Source organism: Rhinoraja longicauda, chromosome 4 (genome assembly GCF_053455715.1).
Source record: "Rhinoraja longicauda isolate Sanriku21f chromosome 4, sRhiLon1.1, whole genome shotgun sequence".
NCBI classification, from domain to species: domain Eukaryota; kingdom Metazoa; phylum Chordata; class Chondrichthyes; order Rajiformes; family Arhynchobatidae; genus Rhinoraja; species Rhinoraja longicauda.
The window spans coordinates 12,116,029-12,128,548 of NC_135956.1; positions in this window are offsets into that span (position 1 = coordinate 12,116,029).

Consider the following 12,520-nt stretch of genomic DNA (forward strand, 5'->3'; position numbering starts at 1 on the left):
CCATCAATATTGAGGATGAAGTTTTGGGTGGATTTGGTGAGCGTTTTTTGACCAATTATGATGATTTCAGATTTGTTGCAGTTGAGTTTGAGGAAATTTGATTGAAGCCAAGATTTTATTTCAGTGATGCAGTTTGTCAGTGTAGAGTGTGTGGTGGTGGAGATTGACTTGGTGGAGATGAGGAGCTGGATATCATCGGCGAAGCAGTGGAAGTTGAGACCATGACGGCGGATTAATTGACCAAGGGGGAACAGGTAGAGGATGAAGAGGAGGGGGCCAAGGACTGAGCCTTGGGGGACACCTTGGGGGAGGGGAGCGGTGGGGGATTTACAGTTGTTAATGGAGATGAACTGGTGCCTGTCAGAGAGGTAAGATTTGAACCAGGATAGGGCTGTGCCGGTGATGTTAAAGGAGGTTTCAAGTCGGGTGAGGAGAATGGAGTGATTTATGGTGTCAAAGGCGGCGCTGAGGTCAAGTAGGATGAGGATGTTGAGGTTGCCAGCGTCGGAGGAGAGGAAAAGGTCATTTGTGATTTTGAGGAGCGCAGTTTCAGTACAGTGGTTGGAGCGGAATCCGGATTGGAAAGTTTCATACAGGTTATTGGTAGAGAGGTGGTATTTGAGTTGGGAAGCTACAGCACGTTCCAAAACTTTGGACAGAAAGGGTAGGTTGGAGATTGGTCTGAAGTTGTTTGGGGTGTCAGGGTTGAGACCAGGTTTTTTCAGAATGGGGGTGACAGCAGCGATTTTGAGGGATGGCGGGACGATGCCAGTGGACAGGGAGGAGTTTATTGTTGCAGTGATAAGTGGAGAGAGAGCAGGAAGGCAGGCCTTGACAAAGCTGGAGGGGATGGGGTCCAGAGAGCAGGTGGCAGTTTTTATTCCTGTGAAGAGGTCAGAGAGGTCGGTGGTGGAGACTGGGGAGAACTGAGGCAGGGGTTGACAGGATAAGGGGGGGCAGGTGGTTTGAGGGGGAGCAGGTGCGTTGGTGGTTAAGGTGCTATAGATGTTGTCTATTTTGCTTTGGAAGAATGAAAGGAAAGTGTGTGTAGGAAGGAACTGCAGATGCTGGTTTAAACTGAAGATAGACACAAAATGCTGGAGTAACTCAGCGGGACAGGCAGCATCTCTGGAGAGAAGGAATTAGTGACATTTCGGGTCAGGACACCTTCTTCAGACTGCTGAAGTCCTGAACTACTATTTACCTCATTGGTGACCCTCGGACTATACTTGATTGGACTTTGCTGGCTTTTCCTTGCACTAAACGTTATTCCCTTATCATGTATCTGTACACTGAAAATGGCTCGATTGTAATCATGTATTGTCTTTCCGCTGACTGGGCAGCACGCAACAAAAGCTTTTCACTGTGTAAGGTGTATGTGACAATAATCTAAACTGTAAACTGTTACCCCTGTAGATTTTTCGTTTTAGAGTTTAGATTTAGAGATACCTCGCAGAAACAGGCCTTTCGGCCCACCGGGTCCGCGCCGCCCAGCGATCCCCGCACACTAACACTAGTCCTGCACCCACTAGGGACAATTTTACACTTACCCAGCCAATTAACCTACATACCTGTACGTCTTTGAAGTGTGGGAGGAAACCGAAGATCTCGGAGAAAACCCACACAGGTCACGGGGAGAATGTACAAACTCCGTTTCTATTCTAGGTACTGTTCTAGGTACTGTTCTAGGTTCCATGATCTGGCAGAAATCCAGAGGCTGAATTCTAGTTCTTTGAAACACAAGGCTCTTATGATTTTTTCATTTCCTTCTTTGGAGTCTCACTCGCCAAGACTACATACCAGAAGCACAGGACTGAGAGACCGCGCCACTGCTGGGTCGATGATCCATTATTAATTTCTGCCTGCCACGCTACACGAAAGGTGTTGCACTTTCTGTAAATGTGGAGCAACCAGCAACCAAATAATATATTCAGTGAACGGTAACAAATCTCTGTTGAAAAGACGAGTATCAGAGCAAATCATTAAGACACATCACTGGAGGCCACGCAAAAAAAACATTGAAACATTTGCCAATAAAATAAAGAAAATGGCGGCACGGTGGCGCAGCGGTAGAGCTACCGCCTCACAGCGCCGGAGACCCAGGTTTGATCCCGACTACGGGTGCTTGTCTGCACGGAGTTTGTACGTTCTCCCCCTGACCTGCGAGATCTTCGGTTTCCTCACACACTCCAAAGACAGACAGGTTTGTAGGTTAATTGGCTTGGTATAACAAAATGTAAAATTGTCTCCCATTGTGTGTAGGATAGTGTCAATGTGCGGGGATCGCTGGTCGGCGCGGACTAGGTGGCACAAAGTGCCCGTTTCCGCGCTGTATCTCTAAACTAAACTAAACTCAAACTAAACTAAAAGGGAATATGTAATAAAAGGGAATTACAGATGCTGGTTTATACCAAAGATAGCCACAAAATGCTGGAGTAACCCAGCGGGTCAGGCAGCATCCCGGGAGGAAATGGACAGGTGACGTTTCGGGTCGGGACCCTTCTTCCATCCATGATCTCCAGAGATGCTGCCTGACCTGCTGAGTTACTCCAGCATTTCATCTCTGCCTTTTAAAGGAAAGGGGGAATTCAGCTTCAAACATTTCTGGCCATTCTTCGATCAGATTTCTCCATAAACCGAGAGTGACGTGCAGAAAGTACACAAGCTAGGAAAGGCATGGAAATCACATCCACAAAGAATCGAACCAAGCGTTCTTATGCAATAATAATATATTTTTTGTTTGAAGTGGTTCTAACGGAATTTCTTGTTTGAGATGTTTGCTGCTATAAGGCGGACAAGTACCGGAGGCTTTCAGCAAGCATCATCGTCAGCTGAGGAGACACAGTGAGGTGGCGAGCTGCAATCTTAGCAGCGTCTGCAGTTCCCAGAAATTATTCATGATTGCCATCAAAACTAATCATTCCTGGATTTAGGCCAGGACTTGATGCTTGATCATTCGCTGGAATTTAGAAAGATGAGAGGGGATCTTCAGTGAAACATAGAAAATTGTTAAGGGATTGGACAGGCTAGATACAGGAAAAATGTTCCCGATGTTGGGGGAGTCCAGAACCAGGGGTCACAGTTTAAGAATAAGGGGTCGGCCATTTAGGACTGAGGTGAGGAAATATTTTTTCACCCAGAGAGTTGTGAATCTGTGGAATTCTCTGCCGCAGAAGGCAGTGGAGGCCAATTCACTGGATGCATTCAAGAGAGAGTTAGATAGGGCAAGCGGAATCAAGGGATATGGTGAGAAAGAAGGAGCAGGGCACTGATTTAGGATGATCAGCCATGATCATATTGACCCATTCCCCATCTGACCTTTCTGTCATGGGCCTCCTCCAGTGCCATAGTGAGGCCCACCGGAAATTGGAGGAACAGCACCTCATATTTCGCCTGGGCAGCTTGCAGCCCAGCGGTATGAACATCGACTTCTCCAACTTTAGATAGTTCCTCTGTTCCTCTCTTTCCCCTCCTCCTTCCCAGATCTCCCTCTATCTTCCTGTCTCCACCTATATCCTTCCTTTGTCCCGCCCCCCTGACATCAGTCTGAAGAAGGGTCTCGACCCGAAACGTCGCCCATTCCTTCTCTCCTGAGATGCTGCCTGACCTGCTGAGTTACTCCAGCATTTTGTGAATAAATGATCATATTGAATGGTGCTGCTGGCTCGAAGGGCCTAATGGCCTACTCCTGCACCTATTTTCTACGTTTCCACGTTTCTATCATCTCACCCCACATCCTCTCATTCTTGTGAAAAATTACTTGCAGCTGAAAACCCCCGTGTGTTATTTTGCATAATGCAGCAAAATTAAGATAAAGCACAGAGACCGATGATTTGTTTTTTAGAGATACAGCGAGGAAACAGGTCCTTCAGCCCAGCGAGTCCGCACCGACCAGTGATCGACCAGTGATCGCTCAGTACACTAGCACTATCCTATACACACAAGGGACATTTTACAATCTTTACCAAAGCCAATTAACCTACAAGCTTGTACGTCTTTGGAGTGTTGGAGAAAACCAGAGCACCCGGGAAAAACCCAAGCAGTCGTGGGGAGAATGAACAAACTCCGTACAGACAGCACCCATAGTCAGGATCGAACCCGGGTCTCTGGTGTAAGGCAGCAACTCTACCGCTGCGCCACCGTGCCACCGTGCCGACCATATTCTGAGCTGATTTTTGTATTTTGAACATTGAAGTTGGAATTGTTGACTTATGATTACCTTTATATTTTTTCATCCTCTTTAGTTTTTAGTTAAGTTTTGTTGAAGTTAGAAATACAGTGTAGAAACAGGCCCTTTGGCCCACCAAATCCATGCCACCCATTAGTCACCTGTTCATTAGTTCTGTGTTACTCACTTTCTGCACACTAGAGGCAATTTACAGAAGCCATTTTGCCTACGAACCTGCACGTCTGTAAATGTAAAATTGGCCTTAGTGCGTAGGATAGTGTTAGTGTGCGGGGATCGCTGGTCAGCACAGACTCTGTTTCCGCGCTGCATCTCAAGTCAAGTCAATTTTATTTGTCACATACACATACACGATGTGCAGTGAAATGAAAGTGGCAATGCCTGCGGATTGTGCACAAAAAAGAATTACAGTTACAGCATATAAATAAAGTTAATAAGTTACTATAGTATAGACAAAAATTGAGTTATAAAAGTTGACAGTCCTGATGGCCTGTGGGAAGAAACTCCGTCTCATCCTCTCCGTTTTCACAGCGTGACAGCAGAGGCGTTTGCCTGATCGTAGCATCTGGAACAGTCCGTTACTGGGGTGGCAGAAGTCCCTCATGATCTTGCTTGCTCTGGAGCTGCACCTCCTGATGTATAGGTCCTGCAGGGGGGGCGAGTGTAGTTCCCATGGTGCATTCTGCCGAACACACTACTCTCTGCAGGGCCATCCTGTCCTGGGCAGAGCTGTTCCCAAACCAGACTGTGATGTTGCCGGACAGGATGCTCTCTACAGCCCCAGAGTAGAAGCAATGAAGGATCCTCAGAGAGACTTAGTTTAGTCCTCTAAACTAAACTGGATTTCGCTCCGACCTCTGTATCGTCTGGGTCAAATAATTTGTTGTACTAGTCATCTTGTTGAGTCTCATAAGACCATAAGGTCATAAGTGATAGGAGTGCAGATTTAGGCCATTCGGCCCATCAGGTTTACTCCGTCATTCAATCGTGGCTGATCTCTCTCTCCCTCCTAACCCCATTCTGCGCCACTCTGGTTATGATAGAATGATTCAGTTGTCTGTTAACAGCTGGGAAGAAACTGTCCCTGAATTAACTGTAGGTTGATAGGTTTGGTGTAAATGTAAAAATTGGCCCTAGTGTGTGTAGGGTAGTTATATAGTCAAGTCAAGTCAAGTCAATTTTATTTGTATAGCACATTTAAAAACAACCCACGTTGACCAAAGTGCTGTACATCTGATTAGGTACTAAGGAAAAAATGAAACATATAGTAGCACACAAACATAACAGCACATACAAAACAGTTCACAGCGCCTCCTCAATGGGCCTCAAACACTAGGGAGTAGAAATAGGTTTTGAGCTTGGACTTAAAGGAGTCGATGGAGAGGACAGTTCTGATGGGGAGAGGGATGCTGTTCCACAGTCTAGGAGCTGCAACCGCAAAAGCGCGGTCACCCCTGAGCTTAAGCCTAGACCACGGGATAGTGAGTAGCCCCAAGTCGGCTGACCTGAGGGACCTGGAGTTAGAGAGGTGGGTTAGAAGATTTTTGATGTAGGGGGGGGAATGTCCATTTAGGGCTTTATATGTGAATAGGAGGAGCTTGAAGTTGATTCTGTACCGTACCGTACCGTAGAAGAGAGTCATAGAGTGCGGAAAAAGGCCCTTCGGCCCAACTTGCCCACACCGGCCAACATGTCCCAGCTACACAAATCCCACCTGCCTGCGTTTGGTCCATATTCCTCCAAACTTGGGCCTATCCATGTACCCGCCTAACTGTTTCTTAAACGTTGGGATAGTCCCTGCCTCAACTACCTCCTCCGGCAGCTCGTTTCAATACACCCACCGTCCTTTGTGCGAGTGTTAGTGTGCGGGGATTGCTGTTCGTTGAGGGCAGGGTGGGCCAAAGTGCATGTTTCCTACTCTGTATCTCGAAACTAAACTGAACCAGCTGCCGGGCTGCGGTGACCACCTTGCAACATGGCTGACTCGCTGCGAGGGCGACTGCGCCTGGCAACCCCGTGCACGTTCGGTGCTTGGCTCACGATTAGATCAAGGTCCTTCATTCCAGTTAACCTTGCGATGTCCCGACAAGGGAAGAGTGAAAAGCCATATCATCTGGACAATGGGAATGACCAGCACGACTCAGTCTGCAGTGACAGGAAGACTCCTGGCCACTTTATAATTGGTTACACGATCTGCAATGTGTACATTGATTTATTGATCGTGTGATTAAGTTCTCATCCATCATATGTGGTCAGTGGATGTGCCTAGAATAGCGTTTATACAGACTCTGAATCCTTTTTAGATAAATTATGAAAGGGTGGGGGGGTTATAAATATCAAAAATAGAAAGAGAGGTTCTATAACGGTTTGATTAGTACAGGTGTCAGGGGTTATGGGGAGAAGGGGTCGAGAGGGAGTGATAGATCAGCCTTGGTTGAATGGCAGAGTAGCCTTGGCTTAATTCTGCTCCTATCATTATGAACTTATGAACAGTTTTTCTAGGTTTCTTCAACGGATTATTAACTACACTTAGTGCGGCACGGTGGCGCAGCAGTAGAGTTGCCATTAGAGACATGGGTTCAATCTAGACTACGGGTGCTGTCTGTATGAAGTTTGTACGTTCTCCCTGTGACCGCGTGGGTTTGCTTCAGGTACACCCGTTTCCTCCCACACTCCAAAGACGTACAGGTTTGTAGGTCAATTGGGTTCAGTAAAAATTGTAAATTGTTCCTAGTGTGTAGGATAGTGTTAGTGTACTGGTGTACTAGTGATTGCTGGTTGGCCCGGCCATTCCATGGGAGGTAACTGGATCAGCCGGAGAAAACCCACAGGGTCACAGGCAGAACGGACAAACTGTGTATAGACAGTTCAGTTCAGTTTTAGTTTATTGTCACAGTGTACCGAGGTACAGTGAGAAGCTTTTGTTGCGTGCTAACCAGTCAGCAGAAAGTCAAGACATGACCTGAAAAGTCACCTAGTTCACAAGTTCACAAGTTATAGGAGTAGAATTAGGCCATTCGGCCCATCGAGTCTACTCCGCCATTCAATCATGGTTGATCTCTGCCTCCTAATCCTATTTTCCTGCCTTCTCCACATAACCCCTGACACCCGTTTTAATCAAGAATTCGTCTGTCTCTGACTTAAAAATACCCACTGACTTGGCCTCCACAGCCCTCTGGGGGAATGAGTTCCACAGATTAACTCCCCTCTGAGTAAAGAAGTTCCCCCTTACCTCCTTTCTAAAAGAGTGCCCTTTTCTCCAGAGATGCTGAGTTACCCCTGCTTTTTGTGTTTTTCTCTTCATTCTGCCATTCCATGAGTAAGGTGGCCTTGTGTTTCTGCTTGGTGGCACCTCAAATAAGGTTTGGGGATGCTGAGTGGGTAAATTGCAAAGGGATGAAAGAAAGATTCGCTCCGCAGGTTTTTCTTGCTATTCCCCAAGTGCACTAACGGCGGCCTCACATTTGCTGAGACTGCAGCCCTTTGGTGAGTTTCCTGCAGCATAAGCTATTCTTCCAAACTTCCAATTACTTCCAACCCACTTCACATGCAACTTTGTTGACAGACAAACCTCCTTTGAATGGGTCGACTTTCAGTGAAGGAACGGTGGCGCAGCGGTAGAGTTGCTGCCTCACAGCGCCAGAGACCCGGGTTCGATCCTGCCTACAGGTGCTTTCTGTATGGAGTTTGAGCGTACTTGCTATTGAGGGAGTGCAGCCTAGGTTCACCAGGTTCATTCCCGGGATGGCGGGACTGACACGTGATGAAAGAATGGGTCGACTGGGCTTGTATTCACTGGAATTTAGAAGGATGAGAAGGGATCTTACAGAAACATACAACGTTATTCATGGATTGGACAGGCTAGAAGCATCAGGGGTCAGTGCTGCTGGAGCTCACCGGAGCACCACTCCGGCACTGCAAAACAAAAACAAAATAAACAGCGGGGAATTTTAACGAGCGGGGAATTTTACAGCGGCCACTCTGGCACCAGTGACAGCTCCGGCACCTAAACAACTAACACTGCCACACTGGGAATAATGTTCCCAATGTTGGGGGTGTCCAGAACGGGGGGGTCACAGTTTAAGTATAAGGGGTAGGCCATTTAGGACTGAGATGAGGAAAAACATTTTCACCCAGAGAGTTGTAAATCTGTGGAATTCTCTGCCACAGAAGGCAGTGGAGGCCAATTCACTGGATGTTCTCAAGAGAGAGAGTTGGATATAGCTCTAAGGGCTAAATGAATCAAGGGATATGGGGAAAAAGCAGTAACAGGGTACTGATTCTGGATGATCAGCCACGATCATATTGAATGGCGGTGCAGGCTCGAAGGGCAGAATAGACAATAGACAATAGGTGCAGGAGGAGGCCATTCGGCCCTTCGAGCCAGCACCGCCTACACCTGCACCTATTTTCTAAGTTTCTATGTTCTCCCCGTGACCTGCGTGGGTTTTCTCTCTCACACTCCATAGACATACACGTTTCTAGGTTGTGCAGGAAGGAACGCCACAGGCTGGTTTAAACCGAAGATTGACACAAAATGCTGGAGTCACTCAACGGGACAGGCAGCATCTCTGGAGAGAAGGACTGGGTGAAGAAGGGTCTCAATCCGAAACCTCACCCAATCCTTTTCTCCAGCATTTTGTGTCTACCTTCGATTTAAACCAGCATCTGCAGTTCTTTCCTAAACTAAACTAAAGGAATGCTTTTCAATGAATGAATGAACGAATAAGTTTATTGGCCAAGTATGTGCATATACAAGGAATGTGCCTTGGTGCTCCGCTCACAAACGACAACACAAACATACAGTTAATAATGAAGAATAAAGCATAAACACATCAACACAATAAGGATACAACATTACAGTCTAAACGTGTGGGTGAAAATAAACCAGAGCAAAAAAGAGACTCCAGACTTTGGTTATTGAGTAGAACTACTACTCGTGGAAAAATACTGGTTTTATGTCTGGCTGTGGCTGCTTTGACAGTCCGGAGTCGCCTTCCAGAGGGAAGTGCTTCGAAGGTTTTGTGGCCAGTGTGAGAGGGTTCAATATTAATTAATTAATATTAAGAAAAGAAAAAGAAAATAATTCCATTATTTTCTCAAACCTGGTCCCAGAACATTATGTTCATGCACGTTATAATCTGCCAACACTGTGCACAGATTCATTACAGCTTACACCCTCCATGGTCGCTGGCTGTGCCATTGTGAGCACTGACACATTACTGCAGCTTGGCTGAATAAAAGGCTCAGAACGATGGTTAATGAGCTTTCATCCAGGGAGACTTTTAGAAAGCAGCTGAAATCCATTCTCATTGTCAATTAGTAAACTTTCTTTTTCATTTTTGTAACCCTTTCCAAGATTGGATTGTGATCGGGATGACAAATCCTGTTATCACACCTCCACAATGGCACCTCTGTGTTTCAGTGTGTGAGCATGCAATGCAAAGGTAATAATTATTCTGCTTCAAGAAAGGATTCTTGCGACGTTTCTAAAATTGCTCTTATTTAACTCGACGGGCTGGCAGGATTGGAAGCTTGCAATGTGGTCGGAAATTGCAGCGGCTTCAGACTCGACCCTGTATTAATAACGTCACCTAATTGTGGACGGTCATGGTGGCGCAGCGGCAGAGTTACTGCCTTACAGCGCTTGCAGCGCCGGAGACCCGGGATCGATCCTGACTACGGGTGCCGTCTGTACGGAGTTTATACGTTCCCCCCGTGACCGCGTGGGTTTTTTGCCGAGATCTTCAGATTCCTCCCACACTCCAAAGGCGTGCAGGTTTGTAGGTTAATTGGCGTGGTGTATGTGCAAATTGTCCCTGGTGTGTGTAGGGTAGTGTTAATGTGTGGGGATCGCTGGTCGGCGCGGACTCGGTGGGCCGAAGGGCCTGTTTCTCTAAACTAAATTAAATGCCTCAGATGCATCAAGCCAAGGGTTCGATCCACACGCCAGGCATTTAAGCACATAATGGAAGGCAACACTTCAGAGCCCTACTTACTGAGGGAGCACTGCCCTGCCTTTCATAGTTTCATCGTTCTTCACTAACTATGCCAATGATTAGGGGTCTAATAGTTAATTTAAATAGAATAGAATTACACGGGAGGGTAATAAGAAGGAGAACACATGAAGAAAGCTGTGGAGGCTGTCAATGGATATTTTAAAGGCAGAGATAGATAAATACGTAGATAGATAGATCCACGTGGCTTCTTTGCGGATATTTTTCCTAATATTGTGCACGGCGTTTGTACGTTCTCCCCGCGATCTGTGTGGGTTTTCCCCGGGTGCTCCAGTTTCCTCCCGCACTCCAAAGATAATAGACAATAGACAATAGACAATAGGTGCAGGAGTGGGCCATTCGGCCCTTTGAGCCAGCACCGCCATTCACTGTGATCAGGGCTAATCATCCACAATCAGTACCCCGTTCCTGCCTTCTCCCCGTATCCCTTGACTCCGCTATCTTTAAGAGCTCTATCTAACTCTCTCTTGAAAGCATCCATAGAATTGGCCTCCACTGCCTTCTGATGCAGAGAATTCCACAGATTCACAACTCTCTGATTGAAAAAGTTTTTCCTCACCTCCATTCTAAATGGCCTACCCCTTATTCTTAAACTGTGGCCCCTGGTTCTGGACTCCCCCAACATCGGTAACATGTTTCCTGCCTCTAGCTTTCCAATCCCTTAATAATCTTATACGTCTCTATAAGATCCCCTCTCATCCGTCTAAAATCCAGTGTATACAAGCCCATTCACTCCATTCTTTCAACATACGTCAGTCCCACCATCCCGGGAATTAACCCCGTCAACCCACGCTGTACTCCCTCAATAGCAAGAATGTCCTTCCTCAAATTTGGAGACCAAAACTGCACACTATACTCCAGGTGTGGTCTCACGAGGGCCCTGTACAACTGCAGAAGGACCTCTGCTCCTATACTCAACTCCTCTTGTTATGAAGGCCAACATGCCATTAGCTTTCTTCACTGCCTGCTGTACCTGAATGCTTACTTTCAGTACAAGGACACCCAGATCTCGTTGTACTTCCCCTTTTCCGAACTTGACACCATTCAGATAATAATCTGCCTTCCTGTTCTTGCCACCAAAGTGGATAACCTGACATTTATCCACATTATACTGCATCTGCCATGCATCTGCCCACTCACACAACCTGTCCAAGTCACCCTGCATCCTCATAGCATCCTCCTTACAGCTCACACTGCCACCCAGCTTTGTGTCATCTGCAAAATTGCTAATGTTACTTTAATCTCTTCATCTAAGTCATTAATGCATATTGTAAATAGCTGCGGTCCCAACACCGAGCCTTGCGGTACCCCACTAGTCACTGCCTGCCATTCTGAAAGGGACCCGTTAATCCCTACTCTTTGCTTTTTGTCTGCCAACCAATTTTCTATCCATGTCAGTACCCTACCCCCAAGATCATGTGCTCTAATTTTTCCCACTAATCTCCTATGTGGGACCTTATCAAAGGCTTTCTGAAAATCCAGGTACATTACATCCACTGGCTCTCCCTTATCTATTTTCCTTGTGACATCCTCAAAAAAATCCAGAAGATTAGTCAAGCATGATTTCCCCTTCATAAATCCATGCTGACTCGGACCGATCCTGATACTGCTATCCAAATGTTCCGCTATTTCATCTTTTATAATTGACTCTAGTATCTTCCCCACCACCGATGTCAGACTAACTGGTCTATAATTCCCTGTTTTCTCTCTCCCTCCTTTCTTAAAAAGTGGTAAAACATTACCTACTCCAATCCACAGGATCTATAGAATATTGGAAAATGATCACCAATGCGTCCATGATTTCTAGAGCCACCTCCTTGAGTACCCTTGAGTACCCTGGGATGCAGACCATCAGGCCCTGGGGATTTATCAGCCTTCAGTCCCATCAGTCTACCCAACACCATTTCCTGCCTAATGTGAATTTCCTTCAGTTCCTCTGTCACCCCAGATCCTCTGTCCACTAGTACATCTGGGAGATTGTTTGTGTCTTCCTTAGTGAAGACAGATCCAAAGTACCTGTTCAACTCATCTGCCATTTCCTTGTTCCCCATAATAAATTCACCTGCTTCTGTCTTCAAGGGACCCACATTTGTCTTTAACTATTTTTTTCCTCTTCACATACCTAAAGAAGCTTTTACTATCCTCCTTCATATTCTCGGCTAGCTTACTTTCATATCTAATCTTTTCTCCCCATATTGTCTTTTTAGTTATCTTCTGTTGCCCTTTAAAAGTTTCCCAATCGTCTGGCTTCCCGCTCGTCTTTGCTATGTTATACTTCTCTTTTATTTTTATACTGTCCTTGACTTCCCTTGTCGCC